This window comes from Ovis aries, chromosome 19 (assembly GCF_016772045.2).
Source record: "Ovis aries strain OAR_USU_Benz2616 breed Rambouillet chromosome 19, ARS-UI_Ramb_v3.0, whole genome shotgun sequence".
NCBI lineage: Eukaryota > Metazoa > Chordata > Mammalia > Artiodactyla > Bovidae > Ovis > Ovis aries.
In genome coordinates this window covers 26,203,131-26,223,470 of record NC_056072.1, presented here as the reverse complement: position 1 = coordinate 26,223,470, position 20,340 = coordinate 26,203,131, and the positions used below count along the sequence as shown (strand labels likewise).

Here is a 20,340-nt window from a genome sequence, read left to right as displayed (position 1 = left end):
AGTGGGAATATATGTAGTTGACATATTTTAAACCTAAGAATGTAGGATCTGAGACCTAGCTGCCAGAATATGTGAACAAAATATGAGGTTTAAAAAGCATTGCTGTATTTTAGAGGAGCACTATTGATCAAATGATATTTAAAAACTGTGTCGAATGGTACAGCTTGAGACTGAAGTACTGTGAGAGAAATAGCATTACTGGTATTTGAAATTTGACCCAATGAGGGTGAAATCCATTTTTGCAAGTGTATGGCACAATAATTCAAAATACTACAGTTTTATTTTTCTTTTTGATGTCCCATAATTTCAATTTGGCTTTCCTATATGGCAGTTGGAAAGGTCTCCTTGCTTTTTGTATTATTTTCAGTGTTGTCAGGAGTTTAACTATTTTCGTTCATAAAGTTAATGAGAGTTGTTTATGACATAATATACTAGAGAATGCTCTTATGAATAAAACAATGACCTCTGAACCCTAGAAGTCAGTATATGCTGCTGTTTAGTTGCTAAGTAGTGTCTGACTCTTTCTGACCCCAAGGACTGTAGCCTGCCAGGCTCCTCTGTCCATAGGATTTTCCAGGCAAGAACACTGGAGTGGGTTGCCATTTCCTTTTCCGGGGATTGAACCCATGCCTCCTGCGTTGCAGGCGGGTTCTTTACCACTGAGCCACCTGGGAGCTCTAGTTAGTGTATACCAGACCTGTTTATAAAACACAAAAACAAAACAGAAAATTTTGTACTTATAGACACCGTTAGTAAGATGTGAGGAGAAGCAAATGGCAACCCACTCCAGTGTTCTTGCCTGGAGAATCCCAGGGGCGGGAGAGCCTGGTGGGCTGCTGTCTATGGGGTCGCACAGAGTCGGACATGACTGAAGCGATTTAGCAGCAGCAGCAGCAGTAGTAAGATGTGACTTTGCCAGAAGAATCTTAACATCATATTTACCTTAACAAAACTAATTGTCTATGAGTATTGACAATACATTTGGGAGACTATTTCCTCCACAGGCATGTGCCATTGACCACTCAGGAAACATTGCTGGATGTGACTTTGAAACGGACCAAGTGGACTATACATTTTTGGAAAGGGCTTCTAAATATTCATACCCAGATAACTAGCATTTGACCATTTTCTAGCATTTTCCCAAGTTGGCAGTGGTTTCTGGATGCCACACCCAGACTTCCTTTTTTCAGCAGTGTTGATTAATGAAAATGCCTTGACAGAGGCTCCAAAGCTAACACCGAATTCAGCAGTGCAGAAAGACTCCAAATCATATTCTTCTTCTGTGTCAATATTTTCACTAGGGCAATGTAAGATATTAAATCACCTGAAATTAGTTATGTGCCATTTCAGCAACACTTTGAGCTCAATCTGCTACAAGCTGCTTGTGCTGATTAGCAGTTTAAAAGTCTGCAGAGGAAGGGAATTTTTAGTAGCTTGATTTTTTTTTCCTTTCATTCCTATGTGTATCGAGGGAGGAATTACCTTCTGTACAACTCCTGAATAATTTGATCTGACCAGATTGATGCTGGGAAGTAATAGTATCAGAAAACTTTACCTGTGGGGGTATAGCTATGCTACCAGGTAGAAAACAGAAGAAATAATGTCTTCAAGAAAAGTGTGTGTGTGTGTGTGTGTGTGTGTGTGTGTGTGTGTGTAATTTTGATTTCAAGGAGTCATTCATTCATCAAATATTCATCGAGCTGTTTATAAATCACAGGCACTGTGCTAAGCATTAAGATGAAGACAGATTCCCTGCCTCCCAGAATTTGCCATTACTGAAAATGTCAGCCAATAAATAAGTAAACAATGAAATCATTTACAGGGAAGAAACAAGGAGTGTGATAGAGAAAAATGAGAGGAGGAACCTACTTTAGAAAGGGCTTTCTGAGAAGGTGACTTTCAAACCGAGCCTGAAAGGGAAGAAGGCAAATAGAAGAGCCAGAAGAACAGAGTTCCAGGCAGACGGGCAGGGAGCGGAAAGGCAGGGTAGAAGTCACGAACTGACAGAAGGCTGGGATCAGGAGTGTGGTGAGCATGGGAGAGCTTGGCGCAGGTGAGGTTAGGGCAGACCGTATAAGGCCTTGTAGGTTGTGTGTGAGCATACAGATTTCAAATGCAGTATAGGAACTTCAAAGGACTCCAGCCAGTTAAGCAAATTAAAAATTTTATTAATTAAACATTTTAATACAATTTTTAAAGGTTAATTTCCATTCCTAGCTATTATGAAATATTAGTTATGTTTCCTGTGTTGTACAAACATTTTTGAGCCTATTTTATACCCAAGAGCTTGTACCACCCACTCCCCTGCCCCATGCCCTCCTGCCCCCACAAAACCACCCACACTGGTAACCAGTAGTTTATTCTCTATATCTGTGAGTCTGCTTCTTTTGTGTTAAATTCACTAGTTAGTTGTATTTTTTAGATTCCACATGTAAGTGATATCATACAGGATTTGTCTTTCCATGTCTGACTTCATTTAGCATTATATCCACCAAGTCTATCCATGTTGCTGCACATGGCAAAATTTTGTTATTTTTTATGGCCGAGGAATATTACGTCGTGTATATATACCATATCTTAATCTACTCATCTGTTGATGAACACTTAGATTGTTTCCATATCTTGGCAGTTGTAGATAATGCTGCTATGAATATTGGGGTGCGTGTATGTTTTGAATTAGTGTTTGTTTTTTTCAGATATGTACCCAGGAATGGGATTGTAGGGTCAAATGGAGTTTCTGTCTGTAGTGTTCTGAGAAACTGTCATACTATTTTCCACAGTGGCTGCGCTAATACATTCCCACCAGCAATATACGAGGGTTCTATTTTGTCCTCCATCCTTAACCAGCATGTGTTGTTTGTGTTCTTTTTAATGACAGCCATTCTGACAGGTGTGTGGAGATACCTTATTGTGGTTTTGATTTGCATTTCCCTGTGGTGTTGGAGAAGACTCTTGAGAGTCCCTTGGACTGCAAGGAGATCCAACCAATCCATTCTGAAGGAGATCAGCCCTGGGATTTCTTTGGAAGGAATGATGCCAAACCTGAAACTCCAATACTTTGGCCACCTCCTGCGAAGAGTTGACTCATTGGAAAAGACTCTGATGCTGGGAGGGATTGGAGGCAGGAGGAGAAGAGGTCGACAGAGGATGAGATGGACGTGAGTCTGTGTGAACTCCGGGAGTTGGTGATGGACAGAGAGGCCTGGTGTGCTGTGATTCATGAGGTTGCAAAGAGTCAGACATGACTGAGCGACTGAACTGAACTGAACTGATGATTAGTGATGTTGAAAATCTTTTCATGTACCTATTGGGCATCTGCATTTCCTCCTTGAGAAAAAAAAATGTCTATTCAGTTTTTCAGGCAGATAAAACAACTTGATCTGATTTATGTTTGTAAAAAGAAATTGCTATTTTGTGAAGAGTAGAAATTGGTCCTCTAAAATATGAGTTATCTGCACATTTGTATATTACACAACCTGTATTAGTTTTCTATTGTTGCTCTAAACAGTTACCATTAGTTTTGTTGTTGTTCAGTCACCAAGTCATGTCCAACTCTTTGCAACCCCATGGACTGCAGCACGCCAGGTTTCCCTGTCCATCACCAGCTCCCGGAGTTTGCTCAGACTCATGTCCTTTGAGTCAGTGATGCCATATAACCAACTCATCCTTTGTTATCCCCTTCTTCTCCTGCCTTCAATTCTTTCCCAGCATCAGGGTCTTTTCCAGTGAGTCAGTTCTTTGCATCAGGTGGCCAAAGTACTGAAGTTCCAGCTTCAGCATCAGTCCTTCCAATGAATAGTCAGGACTGATTTCCTTTAGGATTGACTGGTTTGATCTCCTTGCAGTCCAAGGGACTCTCAAGAGTCTTTTTCAGCATCACAGTTGGAAAGGATCAATTTTTCAGAGCTCTGCCTTCTTTATGGTCCAACTCTCACATTTGTACTTGACTACTGAAAAAAGACCATAGCCTTGACTATATGAACCTTCGTTGACAAAGTGATGTCTTTGCTTTTTAATACATCATCTAGGTTTGTCATAGCTTTCCTGCTAAGAAGTTATCATCTTCTAATTTCAGGCTGCAGTCACCATCCACAGTGATTTTAAAGCTGAAGAAGAGGAAATCTGTCATTGCTTCCACCTTTTCCCCCTCTGTTTGCCATGAAGTGATGTGACTGGGTGCCATGATCTTTGTGTTTTAATGCTGAGTTTTAAGCCAGCTTTTTCACTCTCCTCTTTCACCCTCATCAAGAGGCTCTTTAGTTCCTCTTTGCTTTCTGCCATTAAAGCCACCAGTTTAGTGGCTTTAAATTTCTTTTCCTACTGTTCTGAAGGCCTACTGTTCTTTAGACTACAAGTCCTAAAATCAAAATGTCAGTAATGCTGTGTCCCTCTAGAGCCCCTAGAGGAGAATCTGTTTCTTACATTTTTCAGCTTCTAGAGTCCACCTGGTTTGTGTTGAGGTTTCTGTGAAGATGGTCTCAATGTTAGTAAATGAATTACTCCTTTAAAAACTGTTAGAACAGTGACTGGAATGAAGCATTTACTAAAAATGTATTTGCTGCAATTGTGAACATTATTAGATTCAGTAAAGCATCAAAACCCATGTTGGTTACATGCAAAGTTCGGTGGAGAGAAAAGTGCAAAAAATCAGTTGAAAAAACTGAAAAGGACTGTATTAGGTACTAGTTGACTGGGAGATTAAGTTTTTAAACCTTTTATTCATTCTGAATTTAATATTGAGCTCTGAGTGTGTACTAAGTTCTGTGTTAAGTTTAGGAACAATAACAAGCAACTGGATGGGTACCGACACTTAGAGACTGCAGTCTAGCTCAGGAGATACACAATTAATAGATCAATAAAAAGTGCTGTGATGGAAACTGCACAGGGTATCACACTGTCTCTTATTTGATCCTTAAGTTAAACCAAATTGAATATCTTTGAAGCCTGTTAATGAATATAAATTAGAGAACCATCCAATAAAGTAGAGCCTGAATTGATTCTCAAAGGATTTTTTTTTTTAAGATAGCACGTAAACCAAAAGTGAAAGCTGGCTCAAACACAAAATGATTACCTTTCATTTGCACCTGCACACATGCTCATAATGAAACTCACGAACACATACACACACCACCACAGTCTAAGAACTAAACAATGATTATACTTCTCTAATATCTAAAATAGAGAGCAATACTTAAGAATGTATAATGAGGGAGTCAGTGCTTTGCTGTCTTCTTTTAAAAGTGGGGATATTTCTGTGACTTCTTAGAGAAAATTTTTACCCTATGGTGCTTATGATTTATGTCTTTCCCTTCGTTTTCCACAGTTCTTCTTCCTTTCCCCAGGACTTAGCAGAAAATTCAGTAAAGAAAAATAATTTTCTGAGTAGACTTCACATGGGAGAGTTTTGAAAACAGTGTAAGAAGCATGTCTTAGTCCTTGTCAAAATATTGTCTTGCTGGAAATTAAAAAAAAATTTTATGAAAACTGGTTATCAGGTTAATTCATGCCTATTATTTCAGGTAAATACTTTCACTAGGAGTCTTCAGAGGTAAAATTAATATTTATATCCTACAAGCAAGTAGCAGGTGCAGATATTCCCAGGATCTATAGGGAATATAAATGTTACCCATCTCCTCTCTACTCCATGTTCATCTTACTTTTTCTTCAATAGCCACCTATGAATGCTCATCTATTAAAACCAAGCAGGGAGCTGTCTTGTAAATCCTTTTTAATAATTTCTGCCTGTTTTTAGAAAAACTGTATGTTTTTAGAAAAGCCATATGAGAAGAAACATGAGACAGGAAGTGATATATTAGCCCTGAGAAGCTAGATCTGAGGTTGGGATCTAGAATAGCGCAGGTATGTGTGCTCCGTTAGTGATGCTGCTGAGCCGTCGGTACTAGTTCCTTGGACCAGATAGGAGAGCACGGTGCTTTTGAGCTAAATGAGAATAAAAAGAGCAAACCAAACCTCTGTCTTTTCTCTTCCGTTTTTGATTCTTATTGTATGAATATAAGAGCCCAAAGACTCATATCATTTTGAAAGACAATAGGTGATGTGTGGCAAGGTGCTACATGTGTGGGTCCTTGCTGCAGTTTCATGATACCATGTCACTGCAGAAATGTCGTCTGACTTTATTGCCTCGGAGGCTTCCAGCGTTTCAGGCAAATGGCTCTCCTTAGCGCACCTACATTCTTTTCTCCTCCTGGATTTCCCTCTTTTTGTCTCTCCCCACTTTCCGCCATCTTTCTACCCCTTAAAATACGCGTACTCATTGCTCCAGCCTCCTGCTGACAATTTTCGTTGTGATATTTGGACCCTCCTCTGTTTGATTCCAGCAGTGGAGGCAAAGGGGAGAAAACCAGCCGATACTTGTGAGTTTTCAGGTGAGGCTTTCCGGGATGTCCACACCGGCTCCAGGAAAATGGTTGGAAAAAAAAAAAAAAAAAGCATTTCCTTTTTTCTCACTTTTGCTTATTGCAATTAAGTGCCTTTGTGTATTTATCAATCTGCAGATGACTAAGCAGACAGATCCATCCATACATCTGTTTATTTTGGCATGCAGTTAGGGGTAGAGGTGGACAGTGCCTAACTGGATTTCATCTATGACTAGATTGTTGTCAAGATTACAGAATCAAGACTCAGAAGAAGTCAAGACCAAATTTAATGATGTTATTGGAATGTTTAACAATAATATGTCTGTGTTGTGCTGTGCTTAGTCGTGTCCAACTCTGTTGACACAGACTCCTCTGTCCATGGGGATTCTCTGTCCATGGGGATTCTCCAGGCAAGAAAACTGGCGTGGGTTGCCATGCCCTCCTCCAGATGACCTTCCCAACCCAGGGATTGAATCTGGGTCTCCTGCATTGCAGGCAGATTCTTTACCATGAGAATTTCAGTTTACCTGAGTATGTTAGGGAGGCACAGGGGAGAGCTTGAAGAATCACTTTGCCTCTATCTAAGTGGCGGATAGATGGAATTACAGTCAATCCTAAGAGTTGAATAAAGTCCCTAAAAGGCTTACCCCAATCATCAAAAAATTTTTGAACTGTTTTTCTGATTAAACTCCGCAGACTTGTCTATTTATATGTTAAATATTCAAAAAAGTACTCTCACATGAATGTCAGCCTCATTGCTTGTACTGTTACGTAAGTGTAACCACATGTGTAACAGTGGCAATATCTTTAAAACGATTATACCTAAGTGGTTTCTTTATTTCTAGTTGTTTTTGAGGTAAAATAAACCAGATTATAATTTACATAAATTGAATGCCCCACAAGACTACATGTCTTCGTATGGTGTATCTTGTGGTAATGCAATTTTGTAATAGCTCATTAGCCCCTATGAGAGCCCACTGACATAGGATAGCAGTATATTACTATCAAATCTAAGAATATAAGTGACGTCTTTTTCAAGTAGATTTCTAAATCCTCTTATTACATTGATATCAGCTTAATAGCATATTTTAGACTGAAGATAGGCTGTCCTCTGGTTCCTGGTACTTGATTTAATGGTGAATTTGACCATATGTGTATCAGATGTGGAAAGTAATGTCCGTTAAGTGGAGTAAAAATGTTCTTTTAGGGAGGAAAAGAACATGATTTAAATCATTAGGTTCTCATGGGATCTCATTAAGGTTCTCTTTCTTTAATACATTGTGCAGCCTAATAGTTATCAGGAATCCTGCAGAGTCCATTGCTGATAGGTTAGTTTACGCAGGATTAATTGTGTAATTTTGCAGGCAACCAGCACAGTGAACATTGATTTTTGTATTAGCCCTGTGTGTTGTTTCTAAGGAGATTCTGCTTTCTGTTTAGGATGGTGTTACATTTCATTGTTTATTAATTATAATTTCTGCCAACATGGTTTGTATCTGATAAAATTTATGTAAAGTCTGTCCTAATCCTTTTTTCTAATTGTTACTTCCTTCAGAAACTTCATTAATTTTGAGAAATGATGTGTAAAAATGACAGAAAAAAGCATAATTCCCAAAATGTCCACTGACCAGGTCCTTTCCCCTCGTGTCCATTGAAATCTCTCCCTAGAACACAGAAGCAATTCAGTGTCATCTGCTCCAGGTATACTCAGTGAGTGATTCATGCAAGAAATAACCTGCAAATATTACGTTTCTCTAACCAAAAGAAGATGAGGGTCCAAAGTGGAATTGGCTATTCTGAAATTGGTCCATTTTTTAGAATATATAGGTCTCTAGAGCCTAGTATTTCCTAAAATATTTGTGAATATGGGAGGATTAGAGGAAACGATGTTTTGCTTGAATTTTCCAGATAATTAGTTAGCTCTCAGCTACTTGTTCCTTCACTCTTTTGGAATTATAAAATGACTTGAGATTTCTGTGGGATCCTTTTAGCTGGGTTCAAATTGTACCTTGTAATCTTGTATGTGGCTTTGAGAAAACAGAAAATAATGTTGATTGCATGTGATTTTCACCTTAATCTGTTTCATCTTGGACTTGCCAATTAGTTACCTGCGTGTGCCCCTCCTCAGTCCACCATCCTTACTTTCCTTAGATAAAATTTCCTGTCTCCGTTTCACCAAGGGCTCACTAAGGGAAGGAGTTGAACCCTTCTTACTGTTTGCTGCTTTTGTTTTGCTTTGCTTTGAATGGATCCTCCCTCTCCCTGCTACCCCTAATTTCTGCAGTAGTATAAAGCTGCAGGAGCTATACAAAGTAAGTACTTAAAATGTGTGCTGAGTGACCCACTGGCCCCTGTTGGAGGAGACCTCTTGAGCACTATGTTGCCAGGGCTTCAAAAAGAAGCTTGTTTCTGAAGGATCAAAGGGTCTCTTGTAAAATAAATTCAGAGCATTTGGTATATAATGAAGAGAATAAAACTTGTCTTTTAAGTTACTGTATGATGCCCAGATTATGTGAAGAGACTAAGGAAGTGGTGCTTCTCTCGACTTTTGTGTTATCACGTTAAACAGAAATAGATAAAAGCAAACACTTAAAACTGACAAAATCCCAAGTAGGAAGCTATGGTCCACAGCTTGTTCACTGGTTCGTAACAAATCACCAGCTGATGATTTGGGAAAAGAAATAGTTTTCCTCTCACAGGAAAAGATTGAGTTTGTTTTGTGCTATTTTAAACTGTGTAACTTCACAAAGTAAAAACCACTTAAAAAAGAAAACATATAAACTAGGTTATAACATTGTCAAGAAAGGACTAGAATTGGAATCACAATATGATGTTGTACACTTGACCTTTGTCACTTGCTGTGTGTGACATTAAAGAAGTAACTTAGCTCACTGGATTGTATTTTTTCTGATTTAGAAAGGAACTTAAAAAAACTAACACAAAAAATTACTTCAAGGATTAGATTTAAAAAATCATGTAGTGCTATAAAATAATGTAAGATGTCATACTGTTAAGTTAGGTAATTTGCAATAAAATTTGATTAAATAATTACGACATATTTTAGTTCCCTATTTTACTGCTGAAAAATCCTCTTTTTAGGTTGAACTTCATCTTGAATAGTTTGAATGACCCAGATCAGAGGGGTCATTGAGACTGTTGTGCGTGTGTGCTAAGTCGCTTTAGTTGTATCCAATTCTTTGCGACCCCATGGACTGTAGCCCACCAGGGACTCTCCAGGCAAGAATACTTGAGACGGTTGCCATTTCCTCCTCCAGGGGATCTCCCTAACTGGGGATCTCCTGCCATTCCTGCATTGCAGGCAGATTCTTTATAGCTGAGCCACCAGGGGAGCCCTGGAGACTGCTGTAATTGTGTTCGGTATATTTAATGCATGAATATGTGTCTGTATTTCTGAAGTCACCTTTCTCCAGATTTTCAAATATGTTTGTGATTCTAATGGTGTTAAAAAATCTCTTAACTGCATAAAAATCACTAATTTTCATTTCACCTTAATGGTAGTCCTCCTGCTATAGGATTAGATATCTGAAAAGTGATTTTAGTATATTAGTTTATATTTTCTCCGAGTTTTTGTCTAACTGAAATTGTGCTTGTTATACTATCTCCTTTTTCTCAGATTCCCTGGGGGATAAAATCAATGCAGATTGGAGATCCAAATAACTTTCCCCAATATGTATAAAAAGTAAAAAAAAAAATAAATTACCTTGGAGATTTCCCATAATTAAGGCAAATTTTTTTTCTTTCCTTCCTTCTTTCCTTCTTTTTTTTTTTTTTAAAAAAAACACCACCATCATTACCACGATTGCTGTTTTCTCTTCATTTTGCTTTAAATGTCTTACGTCACTGCAGATACACACTTTCATAGAGAACTGAAATGGGCCTAACCCTAGGTGAACAAAGCTTGAAATTTTGCAGAATAGGTTTGCATTAAAATTTTTTCTGAATGTTTATTTTTAACATGTTAAAAAGTTAACGTTAATTGAAGTTTTCAACCAAAAGTGTATCTTTCGACTTTATTTCTTATTCTCTATCACCCCAAATGTATCTCACCCTCAATGTACTGGTCTGATCCTCAACTGTACTTTCACCTTACTTAATCCAATATAAATTTTATTTTAATGAATATTTTTAAAAGAATCACTAATGATTTTTCTCTCTCTTCATGTCAGAAATCTCTTATATTTCTGATTGATTTGCTGATCAGTTTTTGGCAGGAGTGGAAATCATGGCAATCACTGCTGGTTGACCAGAAAGTTATACTGAAAATTCACATATTCATCTCTTTAACTCAGAGATTTTTGACATCTCCTGTGTATCTAGTTCATTGTAAAGGGGCACTGAGGAATCAGGGTCTAGGTCTGCGTATTGGTGGGGTTGTTACAAATTATTAATTTGGTCTTTTGGGTGACACAGTTATGTTTGTATATTATAATGCTTGTACACAGTTCCCTGGAGCCCTTCATACAGAATTATTTTGAGTTGGTCCCCATTAAAAGCATTTTGAGAGTTGCCATTGAATTTGCATAGTTTTTCTGCATTACAGTTAATTAGATTACTATTTTATTATAGAAAATTAGTAGTTTGATAGTTCAAATATCATTTAAAGTATATCAATAAATGATAGCGTATTTTAGTCTTTGAACATCTTATGACATCTCTGTAGCAGTTTTAGATTTTTTTTCAGTTATTAGAATAATTTTTCCATGCTCTGCTACTTATTTATTTACGTAGTTTTAGAAGTTAGGTCTTTGCCCTTTGACCTATTTTGCAGAACAAAGTTTCCATTTGCCAAAGAGTGTATATAAAATAAGATCATCATGTTAGACATTATCTCTGTTTTTTAATTGAAATATAACTTTACTTTGCTGCTTTATTGAGGTATAGTTGACAAACAAAAACTGTTTATATTTAAAGTGTACAACATATGGCTTAATATACATATATATTGTGAAATGATTACATTGTTTTAGGCTCATCTCTTTTTTATCTCTTCTCTGTCTTTATCTCCAGCTTCCCCAGACTTCATATATCTTCCTGACTCTACCCTGTTTCCTTAGACTACTTCTCAGCTGCCTCTTTTGCTTTCCCATACCCATCCTATGCCCTAAAACTTGAATGCAGTTTCTTTCTTTTCAGCTTGATAAATTGGGCCATTTACTTACCTAGTTCAAATAACTATGGAGCCTTTGGGAGAAAAGTATTTTCATTTCTTATCATGTTTATTTTGATGCAAAAAATAATTTATGACTATTAAAAATATGTCTATTCAATTGGATCATCTTTAATCTCTTCTTGCCCCTTCCCCCAACAAAGGCAATGCTCATAATGTGTTTTTTCCAGTGTTATTCCCCAGGTAGCTATAGATATAGATCAGTTTTTGGTAAAACCGAGCTCAAACTCTATAAAATTTTGTTGGTTTCACCTAATGTTATGACATAAGCAGTTTCTCCAGCATTCAATATTCTTTGAAAATACATTTGAAAAATACACAAGCTAGATTTCCAGTTATGTGACTATTGGCCCAAGCATATGAACATAAGAGGATGTTAGGTTATTCAATACAGCAAAATGTTCTTAATGTTATGTATAGCTAAACAGTTTATGGTTTTAGATATTAACTAGTATATATACATAGATGAGTATGCGTATATTTGTGTGTATAGCTATATCACTATTTGAGTATTGATATATATTTTAAAAGCAATTTTTATTTATCAATTTATTTTTTATCGTGCTCCGTCTTCGTTGCTGTGTGCAGACTTTCTCAAGTTGTGGCAAGTGGGGGCCATTCTTCGTTGTGGTGCGTGGGCTTCTCATTGCAGTGGCTTCTCCTGCTGTGGAGCGCAGACTCTAAGGTGCGTGGTCTTCCGTAGTTGCAGCCCATGGGCTCACTAGTTGTGGCTTGTGGGCCTTAGAGTATCGGCTCAAGAGCTGTGGTACATCGCTTAGTTTCTTCACAACATGTGAAATCTTGCCAGACCAGAGATCAAACCCATGTGCCCTACATTGGCAGGTGAATTCTTACCCACTGTACCACCAGGGAAGTCCTTGAATATTGATATATTAATTTGGGAAAGGAATGCACTAAATGTTAATAGTATTTATGTTTGATAGATGATATCTATTTTATATGTATGTACATATGCATATGGAGAAGGCAATGGCACCCCACTCCAGTGCTCTTGCCTGGAAAATCCCATGGATGGAGGAACCTGGTGGGCTGCAGTCCATGGGGTCGCTAAGAGTCGGACACGACTGAGCGACTTCACTTTCACTTTTCACTTTCATGCATTGGAGAAGGAAATGGCAACCCACTCCAGGGTTCTTGCCTGGAGAGTCTCAAGGATGGGGGAGCCTGGTGGGCTTCCGTCTGTGGGGTCGCACAGAGTTGAACATGACTGAAGCGACTTAGCATAGCATATATGCATATACACACATGTATATGTATATATGTATATGCACACACACACACATTAATATTTTACCAAAAATCTCTACAGTGAACATTTATTACATTCATAATAAAGCAAAAAGCTCTACACAGTTATCCACTTAAACCAACTGTCATTTCCTACAAAGCCTTTCTAAAATGAAATTCCTGGATGAAAATGAGTTTTTCATGGATGGAGTAGTAAAACCACTTGAAAATTCACTGGTTCACTGTGGTGGACTAAAATACATACCATACTGAAAATATCTGGGAAAGGTGGACAGAGGATTGAATCTTCATCTTATTTCATAGGGGGTTTAGAGAGTATAGCCTTGGGTGTTCTTTGAGTAAGCTGAGAAGGAAGTGGACAGTCTGAGATTCACAAACCAGTGGTATGAGAACAGTGAAGGCCAGTCAAGGCTTGAAAGCCACGTGAGCAGATACTCTGACCAAAGCAGCAGGTGGAGTGTGGGTCATGCAGGAAATTGGGAATAGCATCCTGGGATTGGATTTGTTTGGACAAGTTCCTTTTGGGGGGACATAGGGCTCCCATTCATGGGCGTGACTTAGCACAGTGCAAGACACAGACAAGTAGTAAATACTTGAATGAATAAACAAAGACCCCTTGTACAATGCTTTGGGACAAAAAGTCCTAATAATAGCTATGTTAACTTCCTGTCCTACCTAAATGTGCCTGAAAGACTCTCAAGCAGTTTTAATTCATTTTTCAGTGTGTCTTTTGATGGTTTGAGATTCCTTTCTTTAATCATGATTTGAAATGTTTGTGTCACTAAGCTTGCAGCTCTAAACAACAAGAGTCTGTTTTAAAAGCATTCTGATGCTGCAGTAATGTCTTTGGCAGTATTAAAGCCTATCAAAATTACAAAGCTACATTCTGGAGAAACCGTTCTGTAACCCTACGAAGTATGTACAATTTTTGTGCCTTAGTTCTTCATCTCTGGAATGAGGACCTTAAAAACAAAATGAGGACCTTAAAAACAAAAAAAAACTGTCTACCTCATAAAGTTGTAAGGATGAAATTAATTCATAAAATATGAAGTGGAACAGTGCCTGGTTTATAGCATGCCCCACGTAAGCATATCTTATTATCATCTCTAAATGGGCCTTATTCTTGCTATTCACTTGGTCAACTGATTTGCTCAGGCTTTTGTCAAAGGAGCTTTGCTTCTCTGATATCTGAGGTTGAGCTTCCCTGGTGGCTCAGACCATAAAGAATCAGCCTGCAGTGCAGGAGACCCAGGTTTCATCCCCGGGTCGGGAAGATGCCCTGGAGAAGGGAATGGCAACTCACTTCATTATTCTTGCTTGGAGAATCCCATGGACAGAGGAGCTTGGTGGGCAACAGTCCACGGGGTCGCACAGAGTTGGACACGACTGAGAGACTGACACTTTTTATGTGAGGTTGTTGATACGTGCATTTTGGAGCATATATAACAGCCAAGTGCTCCTCAACCAGTTGTTTTCAGAATTGCTACTGCCAATTTGTAATGGACATTCCTACTTCCTGGGAAGACAATCTCCAATTGCGTTAGAAAGTACTATAAAATCAGATCTAGATCCTCTTTGAGATTGAAAAGATGATCGACTTGATCTATTCTTAAAACATTGACATTTTTGTTCATTGCTTTCAAAACCATTTTAAACATGTTTTCTATTAATATTTGCATGCATTTGACATATTGAGAAGATGGGGGAATGTGTCTGACCATCACACTCCAAGGTAATAAACAGAAGAACAACAGGTCCAGAAGAGAGACTCTGACCTCTGGGAGGTGGGACTTTTAATTCATATTATTTAGCAAAGCTCCAGCTCTTCCTCTGGTGTCATATGGGGCTTGGGTTCAAGGTTTGTGCTGTGACTACGGAATATAGTTGAATGTGGTTGTTTTGCCACGTTGGCGTTCATGGTTGGAAGAGCACAGAGGGAGTGATGAGGAATCTGTGCCTTGTAGATGCACTCTGAGCCTCAGCTCATGTTCCTCCACCTCAGGATTCTGCTACAACAAAATGCCTTAGATGCTTGGCTATTGCTGCTTAGCTGGGAGTTTTATCAGTAAATGTTACCTTTTTGTATTTTTCCTACTGTTTAATAATGTTGATTCTCAGGTCATCAACAGAAGAAATCACAGCCACGTTTGATTGTAGAGAAGACACGAGTTAAGTAGTTTCCTCAAGGTGACACAGCTCTTAAGTGGCAGACCTCATTCATTCAGACACGTGTATTAATTACTCACTGTGTGTTACCTACTGGCATTGAATCAAATGCCAAAGTACCTGAGTGTAATTGATATCATTGGTCAAATCCAGACCCTTCTAGATCAGCCATCCACAAGGGATTCTTGAGAGGGTTTATTGTTCTCCATGATGTTCTCAAAAATAGTGAGATATAAACCCTCCTTTTTGTGAATAAACTATGAGTCCACTTGCCTTGACCTTTTTGGAAACTGTTTCTCTAACATACATGACCTGTTGTCTTAGTAGAATTCTACTGTGTATGAATTGCTTCCCAACTCATTTCTGAGGGATTGTCCCTCTTGCAAATTTTAATAATCCGAGATTGTAGAAAAGATATTATGTTGACTTTCCTGTATTCTCAAGGTTTTATGTATTTTGATCTATATGTTCTGTGTATTCATCTTTACCTGCAAAACACTTTTTAGTTTTCCTCTTTATGAGTCTCATGATCTCAGCCTCTTCAACATTTTAATTATCCTTCTGTGTACCTTCTTCAGCTCCATTATTGGAGAAGTTTTTTCTTGTAATCATTGACTTTTGAGGCAGAAAGAGTCTCCCAATCACTGTTGACACTGTCATGTTGTAGATGAAGATAATGAGCCTCAAAATGGTTAAGAAACTTTCTATTTATAGGCAATGCTAGTAGCAGAGCTAGGAATAATATTTATTAGGTAGCTCTGGGATATTCTTTGCTGATTTCATCGTATTATGCTATTAACCTCTTTAAGAATGTATGTCTCAAAATGTGGCAGAACATAGATAAATAATTACTATGGAGTCTTTTTATCAAACTCATGGCACTTGATGTGAATGATGTGGTAGGAAAAATAAGCTAGCGGAGAAAGTAGGCCTTGAAGAAACACTGGTTGCACATCTTGACTCTGCCACTCATTCTCATTGTGTGTTTGTACAGACTAACCTATATGAATTTGTTTCATCATCTATAAAATTATGGCCAATGGTACCTAACTTAGAGGGCACTCTGTTACGTGAGATAATACATAAACTGCTTATCACAACATCCAGGGCAAAGTATGTTGTCAACTGATATTAGAAAAAATTCACATATGATCCTTAGTAGGACATCAATAATTGGTTTTAGTAAACAAATACTAAAGCTAGTGGTCAAGAATAGGAACTCTTCTTTTTGAGTATTCTCTCAGAAGTGTTTGTAGGAAGAAATGCAACATTTCTATATTGCTTGTGTAAGGTTTTGCTTATAAAGAACTTCCAAAAGCAAACATTTACTGTTTGTTTTTATTTTCATTTTATTATGCATATTGAAGATGTTCCATTGGGTGTTCATTTTTACTGTACCACCAACTACTGTCTATTTCCTAAAGAATATTATATCACTTCCTTTTAAAAAGATACAATTACACAAAATTGAACCAAGCATCTTGGCATAGATTTTTGAGGGCATAGAACTCCATGATTTGAATCAAGAGCTCATTTATTCATGCCAAGTAAATGTCAATTGATAACAGAAAGATGCATTTTCAATCCCAGTGCCTTAAGAATATGGATCCAAATATTGACTAAAAGCTGAAGTGCTCTTAGTCTATTTTTTGTCACCAGATATTCTCCAATGATTAAAGATTGAAATTAGGCACATTTTAAAAGGAAAAGGAACATCAACGACAGTTCCAAATGCATATACTGCCCCCCACACACATACACGCATACAAAGAAGATGCGTTTTCATTCAGGGTATATTTAATAAGCAACCAGTTTTTGATAATTTGACAGCCAATACACTTGAGTATTAGGGAAGCAAAAATTAATAAAACAAGTGTTTTTCTTGGCTTTGAGGAACTCACAAACTTGTGAAAACACACACAAACACACACACACATTGTACAGAAATCCTCTTCTGTCTCATGAGAATGATGTATGTACATGCCCACACAGGTAGCTTATAGAACAGTTGTCAAGGTTCCTATGCTGCCTCTTAAGATAACATGTGGTTTCCACGTGTTGACTGAGTTTGAGTTGGGGACACCGATCGGGTGTCCTTCCCGATTCCTTTACCTCTCTCCTGGTGATGATGGAGAGCTAAGCTGCCCCTCTGGTCACTGAACATTTTCCAGGTCCAGTCCCTGAGCTCAGTGTTTTGTCCATGTCAGTCCTATCCCTCAACACTGTACTGCAAGGTAGATACCTTTATCCCTTATTTGCCAACAGGACAGTTGGAGTTCTGAAAGTTCCTAGCCTAAGATCACACAGTAAGTGCATGCTCATCTTACTCTTTTTTCATAGTCACTTTACTTTTAGCTCCTCGGGCTCTTTTTCCTTATGCTCCTGTGTCCCTTTTGTCAGACACACTGGTTAATGTGCTCCCTGTTCTATCAGAGTGACATTCATACCTAGGACTGTCGGGTTAAAGAACTGAAGTAACACTAATTTTTGATACATGTAACTTTTATACATTCAATCACTCATTCTTCCAAAATTTATTTTTTAAGCGTCATTGCATTGCCAATCAGTGGTACTGGGATTACAGCAACAATCAAGATTTGCCATTTTGGAACTCAAGATTCACTGTATTAAATATAGAGTAGAAGCAATCAGGAATATTTAGGATAGCCATTGATCTGGTTCATATTATCTAAAATGCAGCTTGAAATTTACATATGATTTGTTGTAAATTCAGTGGGTATGGAGAACTCACCTTAAAAATAACCTAGGATGGTGTCATGTAGAAGCATCGCATGTTATTAAGTAAATTTTTCCCTCCAGCATTGGAAGAATTCACTATTTCTTTTGCTGCGTAACTATGGAGTCATAGGTTTGCTTGTAAAGGCCGTATTGTGTGAAAAACACTATTTTCATAATCTAAATAACCTCAGGGCAGCCAAGTGTCCATATCAGGAAGGCATGTACACCTGAGTTCAGCTGATTCAGAGCTCCTGTTTGACACTTGTCATGGGTTTGCTGTTCACCAGGTGGACCCTGGTCCATTTTTTTATGTGCCTCTTACTTTGAGAAAGTTCTGTTTCTCCCTCCGGTGTGCTTTGTTATTTTTTCCACAAGTGAGTAGAGTTTAACTAGTTTGATTTGCATACACTATAGCTTTTTTGTCATCCTTTTTTTTTTTTTTTTTTGAGTAAAAGCGAACAACCAAGAAGGGCTCAAATGCCTGTATGGCTTTAATATGCTTCTAAATTCTTCAGATTCCCTTTCAGTATTCCTCATTCCTCCCATGACATTTGGTAGGTGTGGTTATTCATATCTCATAGGTAGAAAAACAGGGATTTTGAAAAATAAAGGATCAACTTACCTCTAAGTGTGGAAAGACAGACACTAGTATCTGTATCACTGGTGATAGGAGGAAGGGTAAAGGCTTTAAACAAACAAATTCAAAGATTATATATCCTGCTAAATATAATAAAAGTAGGATGAGAAAGACGCTTTCGACTGCACAGTGTAGTGTGTGTGTGTGCGTGCGTGTCTGCTCAATCACTCAGTCATGTCCAGCTCTTTGTGACTCCAGGGACCGTAGCCCCCCTGGCTCCTCTTTCCATGGCATTTCCCAGGCAAGAATACTGGAATAGATTGCCATTTTCCTCTGCCAGGGAATCTTCCTGACCCAGGGATTGAACCCATGTCTCCTGTGTCTCCTGTATTGGTAGGCTGATTCTTTACCACTGAACCACCTGGGAAGCCCGTGTGTGTGCATACCCTTATAAAATAATCTTTAAGCCTGTACCTCCCACCTATGTATATCCCAGATTTGTACAGATTCATGGTCTGCTAATATTTACCATAAGGAAACAAAAAATCAGACAAATTTAAAAGAATTAGATACAATGAGATAAAAATAGCATATATGCTCATATTTTATTATCAGCATATATGCCTTAATATATGTATTTAATAGGAATTATATGTATACATATGCATATATATGTTCTAGTATTGTTGCATTCTAAAGAATTGTCTTCTCATGCCTTTTTGGAGATCATACACCCACAACGTGAAGGAATGAAAGGAGACCTAATAACACAGAAATAACCCTTTATATACACCAACACCAAACAGACACACACAACACACTCACACACAGTGATTGGATTAGCAGCACAGAACTTAAATCCATGATTAATGTGAGTGCCTTCTCAACCAAAGTTGAATGAAGCAGATGAGAGCTCAGCAGGCATATGCTGCTGCTCTGAGCATACAAATCAGTTTGATCAGTAGCTACAGTCTTCATGCCTAATGCCAAGACACTCTTGAAATTGCTAAGTGAAAGTGTGGATAACTTCAGCATGGTCACTGATCCCTATTGTCTTGGGAGTGACTCATGTAGATTAAAAGGTGAGTCCCATTGGGAAGAGCTACCTACAGGAGCTGTTCAAGATGGGTGGATTTTGAAGAGATGTCTTAAACAGGCTTAATGTAGGAACCTGGCTGTAGAATATATCCAATTTATCACTGCTTGTATAAAGGATATCATCTAACTTTAGTCTCAGTAAATGAGCTAGGGCAATCAGCAAACCTCATTTGGAATCCATACATGAAACATTTCATTTTTTCTTTTCCCCACTAGGTGACTATGGAAACACAGAGCACACTGAATACAACAATGATGGCCTGTTCTTATATTCCTGTATTTAGGGGAAAAGTTTCTATTAGCCTATAGACCTCTATAAATACAGTTATACTCAAGCTATGTGTACCATGAACTTACTGGTTAGGGGCCATGTTAAATGTTGTTTTGGGCTTTGTGAGCCATGCATAAATAGTTCTTTTTGTTATAATGAAAATTATAACAGTAACAGTGTAAGAAGTCAGCTGAAAGGAACTAAAATGAGGCCACTAAACAAAAGTATACAGGGCACAGTCTGTGCAGTGTGTCACTTGGTCAGTTGGAAAGCAGTGAGGACTATTCTCATTCTTGCCAGGATGGAATTTTTCTTTTCAGTGTATTGGTGTCAGTTTTTCTCCGGAGGCATTGCAATCTGCTTATAGCATTTTGGCAACAGCTTTTGGAATAAGGCCAAAAAGATCGTCAAATAATGAACAGAAACAAAGTGTATTGCTCGGATAGCTTAACCATCTTTCTTCTAAGGGCAAAAGATATTGTAGTTTTATAAACTGTTAATTAGTAGTTTCCACCGGAATGAGTTAAAATTACTAAATGAATTTATCTCTTTAGAATGATGCTCATTAAATTAAGACAACTGGTATGACAAAAATCTTTGACTCATTTTGACCGTCCTTATGTTCAGCAGAAAAATCTTAGTTTTTCAAAGATAT

The 20,340-nt window shown here is 37.9% G+C and overlaps 1 protein-coding gene across 32 annotated transcripts in view; it reads left to right on the top strand.

Moving 5' to 3' along the window:
• Window positions 1-20,340, top strand: part of CHL1 (cell adhesion molecule L1 like) — a 229,243-nt gene that overhangs the window by 18,876 nt on the left and 190,027 nt on the right. For 4 of the 32 annotated variants that reach the window (XM_060402881.1, XM_060402855.1, XM_060402872.1 and 1 more), the window contains exon 2: window positions 12,165-12,250. The exons of 27 other annotated variants lie outside the window; for them this stretch is intronic. The gene's annotated coding sequence lies outside the window, so the exon portion shown is untranslated. Of the gene's footprint in view, window positions 1-12,153; window positions 12,251-20,340 lie in introns of all 32 variants that reach the window. One more of the 32 variants, XM_060402882.1, reaches the window with a different exon arrangement.